Consider the following 12,118-nt stretch of genomic DNA (forward strand, 5'->3'; position numbering starts at 1 on the left):
TCTTATATAGTGTTCGAGGAGGTCGACCAGGTGGCCCGGCCTGGATGGGGGGGGGGGCGCGGGGTGCGGTGTCCCGGGCGGCGGGGGACGGGGGGGGGTAGGAGTGGAGAGGGAAAGGTGGGCGTGGAGAATGCCGGGGTCGGGGGTCGGCGCGGGGCGGGGCGGGAGTTGGGGATAGGGGAGGGGCGGGAGGCCGTCTGGACATGGAGGGTCGGAAGAGCGGTGGTGACAATGATTTTCATTATCATTTAGAAAGAAGAACGTGGACTTCTTTAGAGGAGTCCTTTGAATAGCTTCTCCATTTAGTTAACATACATCCAAATGGAGGTCGGGAAACTTGGGTCCTGTTAACATATGGATGGAAGTGGAAAGAACTATCGCGATGACCGTCCTTGTGTTTCTTTTATTTTTTCTTTCTTCCTGCTCCCCAAAGCCGCCCCCCCCACCCCCGCCCCGCCCCGCCCCGCCCCGCCCCGTCCCGTCCCATCCCGTCCATAGTTGTAGGTTCCAGTGGTAGGTCTTTCGCGTTTCTGCTATGTGGGACGCCGCCTCGGCGTGGCTTGAAGGGCGATGCTGGGTCTGGGGCTGCGCCCAGGATCCGAACCGGTGAAAACCTGGGCCGTCGAAGCCGGGGGCCGGGGTGGGGGGCGCTACTTGACCGTTCGTCCACGGGCTCGGCCCCCGGCCCCTTGTTTTCTAGGGAGAGAGACAGAGAGACCCGATCCATTTTCCCTTGGCCTCTAAAGCGTGCGTGTGGTCGAAAGGCGACAGAGAGAGGGGTTCTGGTCCAGAAAGCCCCGACTGCGCCGCCGCGGGGATCGGTCGGTTCCGCCCGAACCGTCCGAGTCGGAAAGGAACGGACAGCTTTCCTCCTTTGGGCCCCTGACTTGGGACCGACAGGGGAAGAGGAACAGGCCTCTCTCCCTCACACCCTGGCCCCTTCCTCCAGGACGCCCTCCTTCTAGTCAGCCCGCCTCTGGCTTTTCCACACGCCGACGACCGCTCGTCGGCATGGACCCACCTTCCTTGGGGGACACCACCACACGACTCTCCCACTCGTCTGCCTGCCTTTCGTTGGCGTCGCTGCCAAAGGCGAGGGGTAGGGGTGGCGGTGGCAGGGACGGCAGGGGCCCAGCGGCTCTCTGGCGGGTGAGGAAGTCTTGCTGGTTCTCCTAGGTCGGTGATCTTTCTCGATCTCCACACACATTCTTCGTTTGGGGAGCCAAGAGACGCCCTCTGAGGAATCCCTATGGCCAGGATCGATCACTTACTCGCTCACTGCCTCGGCCTCGGCCTCGGCCTCTGTCCGTCTTGTCTCTCTCCCTCCCTCCCTCCCTCCCTCCCTCCCTCCCTCCCTCCCTCCCTCGTCGGTCTCTGTGTGTGGACGTCTAGGTGGAGGCGAGGCAGGGAGGCCACCCACCCACCTACCTCGTGGTTTACCACACGCTCTACACGGAGGTAGAATTCCCATCCCACCGAATCCATCCTTTCCACGGGGCACAAGCCAGTGGCCTTCGGGAGTCTCTCTCCCCAAGGTGGCGCATCCGTCATGGCTATCTATTTCCAGAAGGTTTCCGTTTCCATCCCCTCCCCCCGAAAGAAAAAACGGCCCCACTCCCGGATCTGCCCCACCACGATCACCACCACCGCTGCCGCCGCCGCCGCCGCCGCCATCTGCTGTCGCCCTCTAGGGTTGGACCGTTCTAGCTCTCTCCTCTGTGTGGAATCGCAACGTAGGTCGCCTTGGATGTCTGGCACCTCTCACTTAGCAGAAGGTTTTGGAGGCTCAGGCTGGGCCACGCTTTGGCCCGGGTCAGTGTTCCGTTCCTCCGGACGGCTTCCTCGTTTTCCACGAGAAGGAGCCGTGAAGACGGAAAGGAAGGGCGGATGGATGGCTTTTCCCGTGCTACCGAGTCCCTCTCCCCTTTTCCCCAAAGCGTGAGGGGCGGTCGAGAGGATCGTCTCTGATGACAAAAGTCAGAGGCACCCCGGGTCAGACACCGTGCGAGGCGTTGGTGTGTTCTCGAGAGGAGAACACGTCCCCGTCAGCGTTTCCTGTCGTTCTCGTTCCGAAAGGATTCACGCGCCACCCCGTCTCCCTCAAGGTCTTAGGGCTGTCGTGCTCCGCAGCCGTCACGTGTCGTGGATCCTGGGCACCACCACGCCACCCCGCCCCCCCCCCCCCGCCATAGCTGTCGATCGCTATGTGGCACGCCTACGTTTGCCCAAAAGAGCAGTCCGATGGACAGCGTGGTGCTTTTCCCAGCAGGCAGGCAGGTGAGAGTCACCCCTCTAGAAGGTTTCCAAGCCCCGTTCCATTCTCAGAGGCAGCTCCTTTGGCCATCAAGGAGGCAGGCGATGGGGGTGGGGGTGGGGATGGGGATGGGGCAGGGGCCTCTGTCCCTCTGTCGCGGTAGAAATGATTGGGAAAGGAGGGACGATGGGCGTAGGTCGACCATCCTGGGCGGTGGTGCTTTGGGAGCTTTTTCTAGAAGAAGGAGCGAACGGCGTTCCCTGGGAAGGGAGGAAACCAGAGGAGGTCCCCCTCAGACCGACCTGGCACGAGAAGGACACACACTCTCTCTCTCTCTCTCTCTCTCTCTCTCTCTCTCTCTCCCTTTTCTTCCTGACTTGAAATCAGGAGACAAAACTCCCCTGCCAAAGGGGCCCTCCCAAAACGGGGAGTGAGGAAGACCTCCTTCTCTTCACGGCTGAAGTTCTCCCTGCCTTTCCTGGACGGGAAGGATAGCACCTACGCCCGCTGCCGTCGGTGACTTTTAGTCCCCCTGGAGAGGAAGAAATTCTTTCCCGTGGCCGAACCCTGGCGGTTCGTTCGTGCTGCAGAGGACGTGACCCTCTCTGACACACCCAGGAACCTCCTCGCTCCGGGTCGAGGAGAGGGAGTTCTGTTCTGTGGTTTAGAATGGTGCTTAAAAAGGGATGTCGCTTACAAAGGGTCCTCGTCCCCCTTCCTAAACCTAAACGGACGGCTCGGCTCGGAGGCGTGAGATACGTTTCGCATCCTCCTCGTCGTCTTCACTCAAAGTTTTATTGGAGTTTGGAAGATTTTATTTTTTGTCTTTCCTTTTTCTCCCCAAAGCCCCCCGGTACGTAGTTGTGTGTTCTTCGCGGTGGGTCCTTCTAGCGGTGGTATGTGGGACGCCGCCTCAGCGTGGTTTGATGAGCAGTGCCGTGTCCGCGCCCGGGATCCGAACGAACCGATGAAACACTGGGCTGCCTGCAGCGGAGCGCGCGAACTTAACCACTCGGCCACGGGGCCAGCCCCTTACTGGATTTTCAAAACAACTCCGGGGGCCGGCCCGGTGGCGCGGCGGTGAAGTTCGCACGTTCTGCTCCGCCGGCCCCGGGTTCGCCGGTCCGGATCCCGGGCGCAGGACCCGGCACCGCTTGGCGAGCCACGCTGTGGCAGGCGTCCCACCTGGAAAGTAGAGGGGGATGGGCACGGATGTCAGCTCAGGGCCAGTCTTCCTCGGCCGACAGAGGAGGATTGGTGGCAGATGTTCGCTCAGGGCTCATCTTCCTCAAAAATAAAATAATAAATCGATTCGATAAAATGTCAAATAACACAACCGCGGGATCACGCTTAGAGTCACCCTTGGCCCGATGATGCCACTCCCCACCCCCCCCACCCCCCTGCCCCCCACCATTTGGAGGTGCCGTCAGTGGGATTCGTTCCTGTTTGTCCATCTTTCTTCCTCTTTTTTTTTTTTTTTTTTAAAGACTGGCACCCGAGCTCATTGCCAATCTTTTCTTTTCTTTTTATTCCTCCTCCTTCTTCTTCTTCTCCCCAGAGCACCCCAGTACCTAGTTCTATATTCTCTTTGAGGGTCCCTCTGGTTCTGCCGTGTGGGACGCCACCTCAGCGTGGTTTGATGAGCGGTGCCGTGTCCGAGCCCAGGATCCGAACCTTCCAAGCCCCGGGCCGCTGAAGCGGAGCGTGCAAACTCAACCGCTCGGCCACGGGGTCAGCCCCTCCCTTCCTTCCTTCCTTCCTTCCTTCCTTCCTTCCTTCCTAAGGAGGAGGAGGCAGGCACTGTGTGAAGTCGCCAGTGAGTCTGTGGAAAGAGACGGAGGATTTCCCATGGGAAGCCGGGGCGGGGGACACGGACCGATGTCGTGCGAACTTGAAGGTGAAAGATCAAAAAACCCACACACGCCTAGAGCGGCGGGTTGCCCGTTAGGAGTTTGCTTGCCGGGCCCATAACGCAGGGCTCATCGATGAGCCAAACCGTCCGTGATCCTCAAGCAGTCTAGTAGGGTTAGAGAAAGGAGAGGGGCACTCTTTCTGCCCCAGATGAGGCGAGTTTCTCAGACAGCCACCCTGCCCCAACATCTTCCCTCCCTGCCTCCCGGCCCTTGGTGGACTGCGGCCTAAGGGTGGGGGAATTGAAGAAAGCCGTTCAATGGAAAAAAGCCCGAGGCCATGGGAGAGAGCTTCCTGCACTTGAATGAAGCCCTGACGCCAGGCCCATCGGAATGAATGGGCCTGACCTCCCCTCCCCCCTCCCCCCTCCCCCCTCCCAGGCTGGCGACTCGGCAGTGGAAGGCTAGGGGTTTCTTCCGAAATGGTGAACCGGCCCCCTTGTCCACAGGAAAACCACACACGGGTACAGCCTAGGCCGGATCTCAGGCCAAGTCGTCAGGGTGGCAAGATGATGGCGGATGAGAGGAAACTTGTTCTGGGACCGCACCGCCCCCCCCCCCATCGCCTCTCTGGCTGAGAAGAGGGCTGGGGAGCGGTGAGGGTCAGGGGGAGAGTGGGGGCGGGGCCGGGACAGGGACCACCGGGCAGTAGGACGGGAGTAGCCCTGAGGCCTGCCTGCCTGCTTCCTTCCCTGCCGGCGCAGGGCTGAGAGAGGCACGGGGCACGCTGGCTCCTGCCCCTTCACTCATTCGGGAAGCCTCCTGTTGTTGCTCCTGAGGTGCCGGCTGCGGTGACAGACAGAGCAAAACTCCTCTCTCTGTCTATTTCTTCAAAGGCCCGAGTCTGAGCTACGACAGATTCCCCTGTGGCTCAACCCGCAACCTCCCATCCTGCCAGACCAGACCCCTTGTCTAAAAACCTCCACTGGAGGAGCTCTTCCACCTGACTCGGAAAGGAAACACCAGCCCCGCCTCAGCCTCACACCCACCACCACCACCACCACCCGCCCCCCCCCCCCGCCCCACTCTCCTCCGGACCCAGATACCTAACAGAGGGAACAAAAATCCAAAAATCCTGCTGCTCTCCTTCTACCACCTCCACTTCAGAAGAGTCAGTCTCCCCCGAACACCTCAGACTCTGTGACTTCCCGCGGCCTCCCTTTCCCCGTCCCCATTCTCTCCCCGGACGGGCCCCATCTTACACTTGAACGACAGCTCCACCGCTCGGGGCAGCTGGACACGATGTCCCAAAGTGGCCCGGACGGTAGCCTGGTCGATTCCAAAGGACCCACGCACGCAGTCGGCCATAAACGTGGTGTGGAGATCGTGGACGTTTGCGGGCCTCTGATGAAATCGCTGCTCCGGGGACCCCGGCGTCTAGGACCCGTCTTCTCCGTGTTCTTCACACCGTTGCTCCTGGGCCGGTTATTCTCTTCCCTCTCACTGACCTTAACGTTTTGTCTCTGCCATTGAATTTTGACTGTGCGAATGTGACTTGCCGCTGTAGGGCTGCGTGGATCTCTCAGGCATCCTGCTGTGCCGTGCGGGGGGGGGGGGGGAATCCTTGGTGGGTGGGTCGATAGACGTCCCTTTGGTTGTGCCCTGGAGGGGAGAGACAGAGGGGACGACTCAATCCACCACGAACGCTGATGTCGCTCCGATAAACCTGTAGCGGTGATTCTAGTTTATGGCCCGTGTCCTGAAAATAACTTCCCGAAGGGCCAGCCCGGCGGCACAGCGGTTAAGTTCGCACGTTCCGTTTTGTCAGCCAGGGGTTCGCAGGTTCGGATCCGGGGTGCGGACGTGGCGCCGCTTGGCGAGCCACGCTGTGGTCAGCGTCCCGCCTATCAAGGGGAGGGGGATGGGCACGGATGTTAGCTCGGGATCACTCTCCCGGGGCAAAAAGAGGAGAATTGGCAGCAGGTGTCAGCTCGGGGCTCGTCTTCCTCGAAAAATAAATTAATTAAATTAATAAAAACAACTTCCCAAACCTCTCTGATAACTTGAAGCTTTGAAGTTTTGCGAGGTGAAATCAGGTGATAAAAAAGTCCACGGACGGGGGCGGCCCCGTGGCCGAGTGGTTAAGTTCACAAGCTCCCCTTCGGCGGCCCAGGGTTTTGCCGGTTCAGATCCCGGGCACGGCACGGACACGGCACCGCTCGTCGGGCCGTGTGGAGGCGGCGTCCCACATGCCACAACTGGAAGGGCCCTCAACTAAGATAGACAACTATGTCATGGGGGGGATTGGGGGAGAAAAATCGGGAGGGGGGGAAAAAAAAACAAAAACGGAAGATTGGCAACAGGCGTTAGCTCTGTGAGGGCCGATCTTCCTCACCCAAAAACTAAAGTGAGATGAAATCAAATAAAGCGAAGGAAAAGATAAACCTATGAAATCCCATGTTTCTAAAAGTGGCCAAGTGTTTAGACATTGGCCAAGCGACGGAATGCTCATGGGAAGGACAGTTCCTAATTGCTGGCTTCTTAGTTTTCACCAAAATTAAGGTTCGTGAGGGTTAAAAAATCTACTTAACAAATGCGATGAAAGCCACTAGGCCGGCCCGGTGGCGCGCTGGTTAAGTGTGCCTGTTCCGCTTCGCCAGCCCGGGGTTCGCCAGTTCGGATCCCGGGGGTGGACGTGGCACCGCTGGGCGAGCCACGTGGTGGTAGGCGTCCCACATATGAAATAGAGGAAGATGGGCACGGAGGTGAGCTCAGGGCCAGCCTTCCTCGGCAAAAAGAGGAGGATTGGCAGCAGTTAGCTCAGGGCTCATCGTCCTCAAAACAAAACAAAACAAAACAAAAAGCCACTAAAAGTGAATATGGGAAACATCTTTGTGTTCAAGGAAAGTGAGATGGCTGCCTTCAGGCAAGAGGGCCTAAAAAGTAAAGATCGTTTTGTCTGTGAAAAGGTGATCAAAGTTTCACGGGGAAAATAATCTGAGAAAAAGGCCTGTTCGTGGTCAAGTGGCCTAAAATTGGAACGAGTGGACAGATAGAAATGGCGAGCGATAGGATCTATGGGAGTCTATGAGGAAGCCATTGGGTGTCGGCCTAATTCGGCCTGACAGTGTTTTTCGAAAAGGGCCTGACGTGGCCGTCAAGCACGCATCGCATCGTAGATCCGCTTTACACATTTCCTACGGCAAGAACCAATGCCCTTAAGGGAAAGGAGCAGCTTCCCCGTGCTCGGGCCTTTCCTTAAGGAGAGGCATCTTTCCTTAGGCTAGGAGCGGATGGTTGCGCTCACCTTTGACCATCCGGCTCCCCTGTGACCACCCAGGCCCAGACAACAGACCTGCCACCCAGCAGTGTCTGTCGATCGCTGTGCCGACAGAGCAGTCTCGCGACTATCATCCAAGGGACCTTTCGATCCTATGTGAAACGTCCTCTCTGGGGGTCTAGAAGCACTCTGTACACCCCACTTCCCGGGCACCCTCTCTTCCTTCGGGAAGAAAGGCCCCGGGCCACAGTCCTCACATTTCAGCTCAGAATAAACGCACCCCGATTTTCACGGATAGATTGGTTCCGGATTATTTCCGTCGACAGAATGGAATCAAGTCAATGAGTTTCAAGATCGGAGGGAAGCTGATGCAAAATCAGAATTTGTTTTTCTCACTCCCGAAAGGATACTTTTCTCTAACTTCTAGTCTCCTCCTGATAAAGACATTGGAAAAGGTTTCTCTTGACCTCTGAGGGAATCGACACCAAAGACAGAGATCCTCCATTTTGTCAGAATGATTTCCTAGGCCTCCAATGGAGGAGGCCTCCCTCGGACGGGAGCTCAGCTTTTGTTTTGCAACAGTTTTCCTCTCTCTGCTTGCCTTTAACATCTCCTTTCCCGTTCTTCTTTTTTGGAAGGGAAATACGTGCACCGCTGGGGGGGAAAAAAAAAAAAAGAATTTTCTAAATGACCAAAGAAGATCTACGACTGTTGTTATTTTGGTTTCACGGAGCAGTTCCACGTCCACATTTACTCCATTTTAAACACCCACACACACTCACAGCACGGCGCTGTGAGGATGTCCCGGGGAACTCGATTTGTGGAGGGAATGGCTGTGAGGTCTCTGCCCCCCAACCCCCACCATTTGGGTGCTTCTGCTTGTTGATGAGGACGGGAAGCCCTGCTGAAATCCATATTCTTATCACCACACGTGCATCTGCACCCATGCTCCCCCCCGTGTGTCGTCTTTGGGCTTTGCTGTGGCCCCGTGCGGAGGGAGACCTGTTTTGTGTTGTAAACTTTTCCGCGGCCAAGCGGCTCGGTCCTTTCCTCTACGACTTGTGGGCTCTGTCTGTCCGTCTGCCTTAGAGAGACCCTCTGGGCCGGAAGTGACAGGCTGCACACAATTCCTGACAGACTGCGGACAATTCCTCCGTCGTCACGGTCCTTCTCTGATGACGTGCATGGTTTCGGTTTGACAGCGACCCCCACCCCCCACCCCGCCGTGATTTTCTAAGTCCTCCCGGGAGCCCGGGAAGTGCTCGGGCCGCTCCGGGAAGTGGGGGCCGGCAGCCCCGGCCTGCCCCGTGGCATCTCCGGGGACTTTTCCACCTGTCCGCGTCAGCCAGCCGGCAGCCCCGCGCCCGGCCCGGCCCAGAAGTCACGTGGGGAGTCTGTCCCCTTCCTGGCAAGCCCACCCACCCCACCCCCCTCCCCGCCGATTTGCCAACACCTCCTTCTGCACCCAGGGTTGCCCTGTGCTGCCTGGGAGCTCCGAGGTGGACACCCTGGGGCCTCACGTGGTGACCTCCCGCCCGCCCCAAGCGGGCCCAGAGAGAAAGAGAGAGAGACAGAGAGAGACAGAGACAGAGACAGAGACAGAGAGAGACAGAGACAGAGACAGAGACAGAGAGAGACCTGACCCGGCGGTGGGCTCAGGCTGTGCACTCTCGCTGGCTGGTGACCCGGTTCCCTCCCGCTGACCCCTCCGCGCCGGTCGTTGGGCGCCATCTGGCGGCCGCTTTTACAGAGTGGCCCTCCTCCGGAGCCCCGGCAACATGAGCAAGGGATGGGACTCGCAGGACGTCTGTGTGGTTTCCAGTGTGGGGCTGTGTGGAACAGAGCTGCTAAGAACATTCATGCCCCGGATTCTGTGTGAATGAACAGGAACGTGGCCGCAGCCCCCACCCCGCCCCCCGCCCCAGCCCCCGGGAGTGGTGGGAGTGGTGCCCTCCAGACCACCCTCGGGTTGGATGCCTCCCTCCCTGGAAGGACTCACGGGACTCCACAAAAGCTGACTTCCTGGAGGTCCAGCGGAGACCCCCAAGGCCCACGGCCCCCCCCCCCACCCACCCACCACAGATCACTGTGGAAGCCTTAACGACCCAAGGCTCCAGCTACATACAGACGCTCTTAGGAGGCAAGATACACCAAAGGCTTATGTAGGTTGCCACTTTCGGTGGTTGTTTCCGCGGCGTGTCAGTTTTGGAACCCGCCACGCCCTTTTTCACAGAGGCCATACCGTTTCCCTTCACCACCAGTGAGGCGTGAGTGACTGACTTGGCTTCTCCGCGACCTGACTAGCAGTTTGATCCTGTTCCGGTATTTGGAAGAAGGCAGTCTCACCCATGTGTCCCCACAATGTCTCCCTCTAATTTTCTCACTTGCTTTTCCAGGGAACAGCTCACATCTTTTCATGTGCTTATCGGTCATCCATGCGTACCTCCTCCACCCCAGGTGAAAGTGCCTGCTCTGTCTATTGGTCTTCCATTCTTTTTGTATTTTTCAGTGTTGATTTCCCCCGGGTCTCCACTCCATTGTGGGTTTTGTTTTTTGTTTTTTGTTTTTTGTTTTTTTTTTTTGCTTAAAGATTGTCACCTGAGCTAGGCACTGTTGCCCTGCTTCCTCAGTTTCAGAGGGTACCTTTTTCAGGGTTGCTTTTTGACCGGGTCTCCTCGCCATTGTATTTTTTTATTTTTTTTTTTTTTGCTTAAAGATTGCCACCTGAGCTAGCCTCTGTTGCCCATCTTCTTCGGTTTCAGAGGGTAGATTTCTCAGTGTTGCTTTTTCGCCAGCTCTCCACGCCCTTGCGTCTTTTTTTTTCTGCTTGAAGGCTGCAACCTGAGCTAGCTTCTTTTGCCCATGTTCCTCAGTTTCAGAGGGTGGATTTCTCCGTGTTGCTTTTTCCCCAGGTCTCCACGCCCTTGTGTGTTTCTTTTGCTTAAAGATTGCCACCTGAGCTAGCCTCTGTTGCCCATCTTCGTCCGTTTCAGAGGGTGGATTTCTCAGTGTTGCCTTTTCGCCAGCTCCCCACGCCCTTGTGTGTTTCTTTTGCTTAAAGATTGTCACCTGAGCTAGGCACTGTTGCCCTGCTTCCTCAGTTTCAGAGGGTACCTTTTTCAGGGTTGCTTTTTCACCGGGTCTCCTCGCCATTGTATTTTTTTATCTTATTTTTTTTGCTTAAAGATTGCCACCTGAGCTAGCCTCTGTTGCGCTTCTTTCTCAGTTCTAGAGGGTAGATTTCTCCGTGTTGCTTTTTCCCCAGGTCTCCACGCACTTCCTTTTATTTTTCCTTAAAAATTGCCACCTGAGCTAGCCTCTGTTGTCCATCTTCGTCGGTTTCAGAGGGTAGATTTCTCACTGTTGCTTTTTTGCCAGGTCTGCACGCCCTTGTGTTTTTTTTCTGCTTAAAGGTTGCAACCTGAGCTAGCTTCTTTTGCCCATGTCCCTCAGTTTCAGAGGGTGGATTTCTCCGTGTTGCTTTTTCCCCAGGCCTCCACGCCCTTGTGTGTTTCTTTTGCTTAACGATTGCCACCTGAGCTAGCCTCTGTTGCCCATCTTCGTCCGTTTCAGAGGGTGGATTTCTCAGTGTTGCCTTTTCCCCAGCTCCCCACGCCCTTGTGTGTTTCTTTTGCTTAAAGATTGCCACCTGAAGCCAGCCTCTCTTGCCCATCTTCCTCAGTTTCAGAGGGTAGATATTTCAGGGTTGCTTTTTCCCCAGGTCTCCACGCCTTTGGGTTTTGTTTTTGCTTAACGAGTGCCACCTGAGCTAGCCTCTCTTGCCCATGTTCCTCAGTTTCAGAGGGTAGATATTTCAGGGTTGCTTTGTCCCCAGGGCTCCACGCCTTTGTGCTTTGTTTTTGCTTAAGGATTGCCACCTGAGGTAGCCTCTCTTGCCCATCTTCCTCAGTTTCAGAGGGTGGATTTCTCCGTGTTGCTTTTTCCCCAGGTCTCCACGCCCTTGTGTGTTTCTTTTGCTTAAAGATTGCCACCTGAGCTAGCCTCTGTTGCCCATCTTCGTCCGTTTCAGAGGGTGGATTTCTCAGTGTTGCCTTTTCGCCAGCTCCCCACGCCCTTGTGTGTTTCTTTTGCTTAAAGATTGTCACCTGAGCTAGGCACTGTTGCCCTGCTTCCTCAGTTTCAGAGGGTACCTTTTTCAGGGTTGCTTTTTCACCGGGTCTCCTCGCCATTGTATTTTTTTATCTTATTTTTTTTGCTTAAAGATTGCCACCTGAGCTAGCCTCTGTTGCGCTTCTTTCTCAGTTCTAGAGGGTAGATTTCTCCGTGTTGCTTTTTCCCCAGGTCTCCACGCACTTCCTTTTATTTTTCCTTAAAAATTGCCACCTGAGCTAGCCTCTGTTGTCCATCTTCGTCGGTTTCAGAGGGTAGATTTCTCACTGTTGCTTTTTTGCCAGGTCTGCACGCCCTTGTGTTTTTTTTCTGCTTAAAGGTTGCAACCTGAGCTAGCTTCTTTTGCCCATGTCCCTCAGTGTCAGAGGGTGGATTTCTCCGTGTTGCTTTTTCCCCAGGCCTCCACGCCCTTGTGTGTTTCTTTTGCTTAACGATTGCCACCTGAGCTAGCCTCTGTTGCCCATCTTCGTCCGTTTCAGAGGGTGGATTTCTCAGTGTTGCCTTTTCCCCAGCTCCCCACGCCCTTGTGTGTTTCTTTTGCTTAAAGATTGCCACCTGAAGCCAGCCTCTCTTGCCCATCTTCCTCAGTTTCAGAGGGTAGAT

The sequence above is a fragment of the Equus asinus genome, chromosome 28 (assembly GCF_041296235.1).
Source record: "Equus asinus isolate D_3611 breed Donkey chromosome 28, EquAss-T2T_v2, whole genome shotgun sequence".
In the NCBI taxonomy this organism is placed as follows: domain Eukaryota; kingdom Metazoa; phylum Chordata; class Mammalia; order Perissodactyla; family Equidae; genus Equus; species Equus asinus.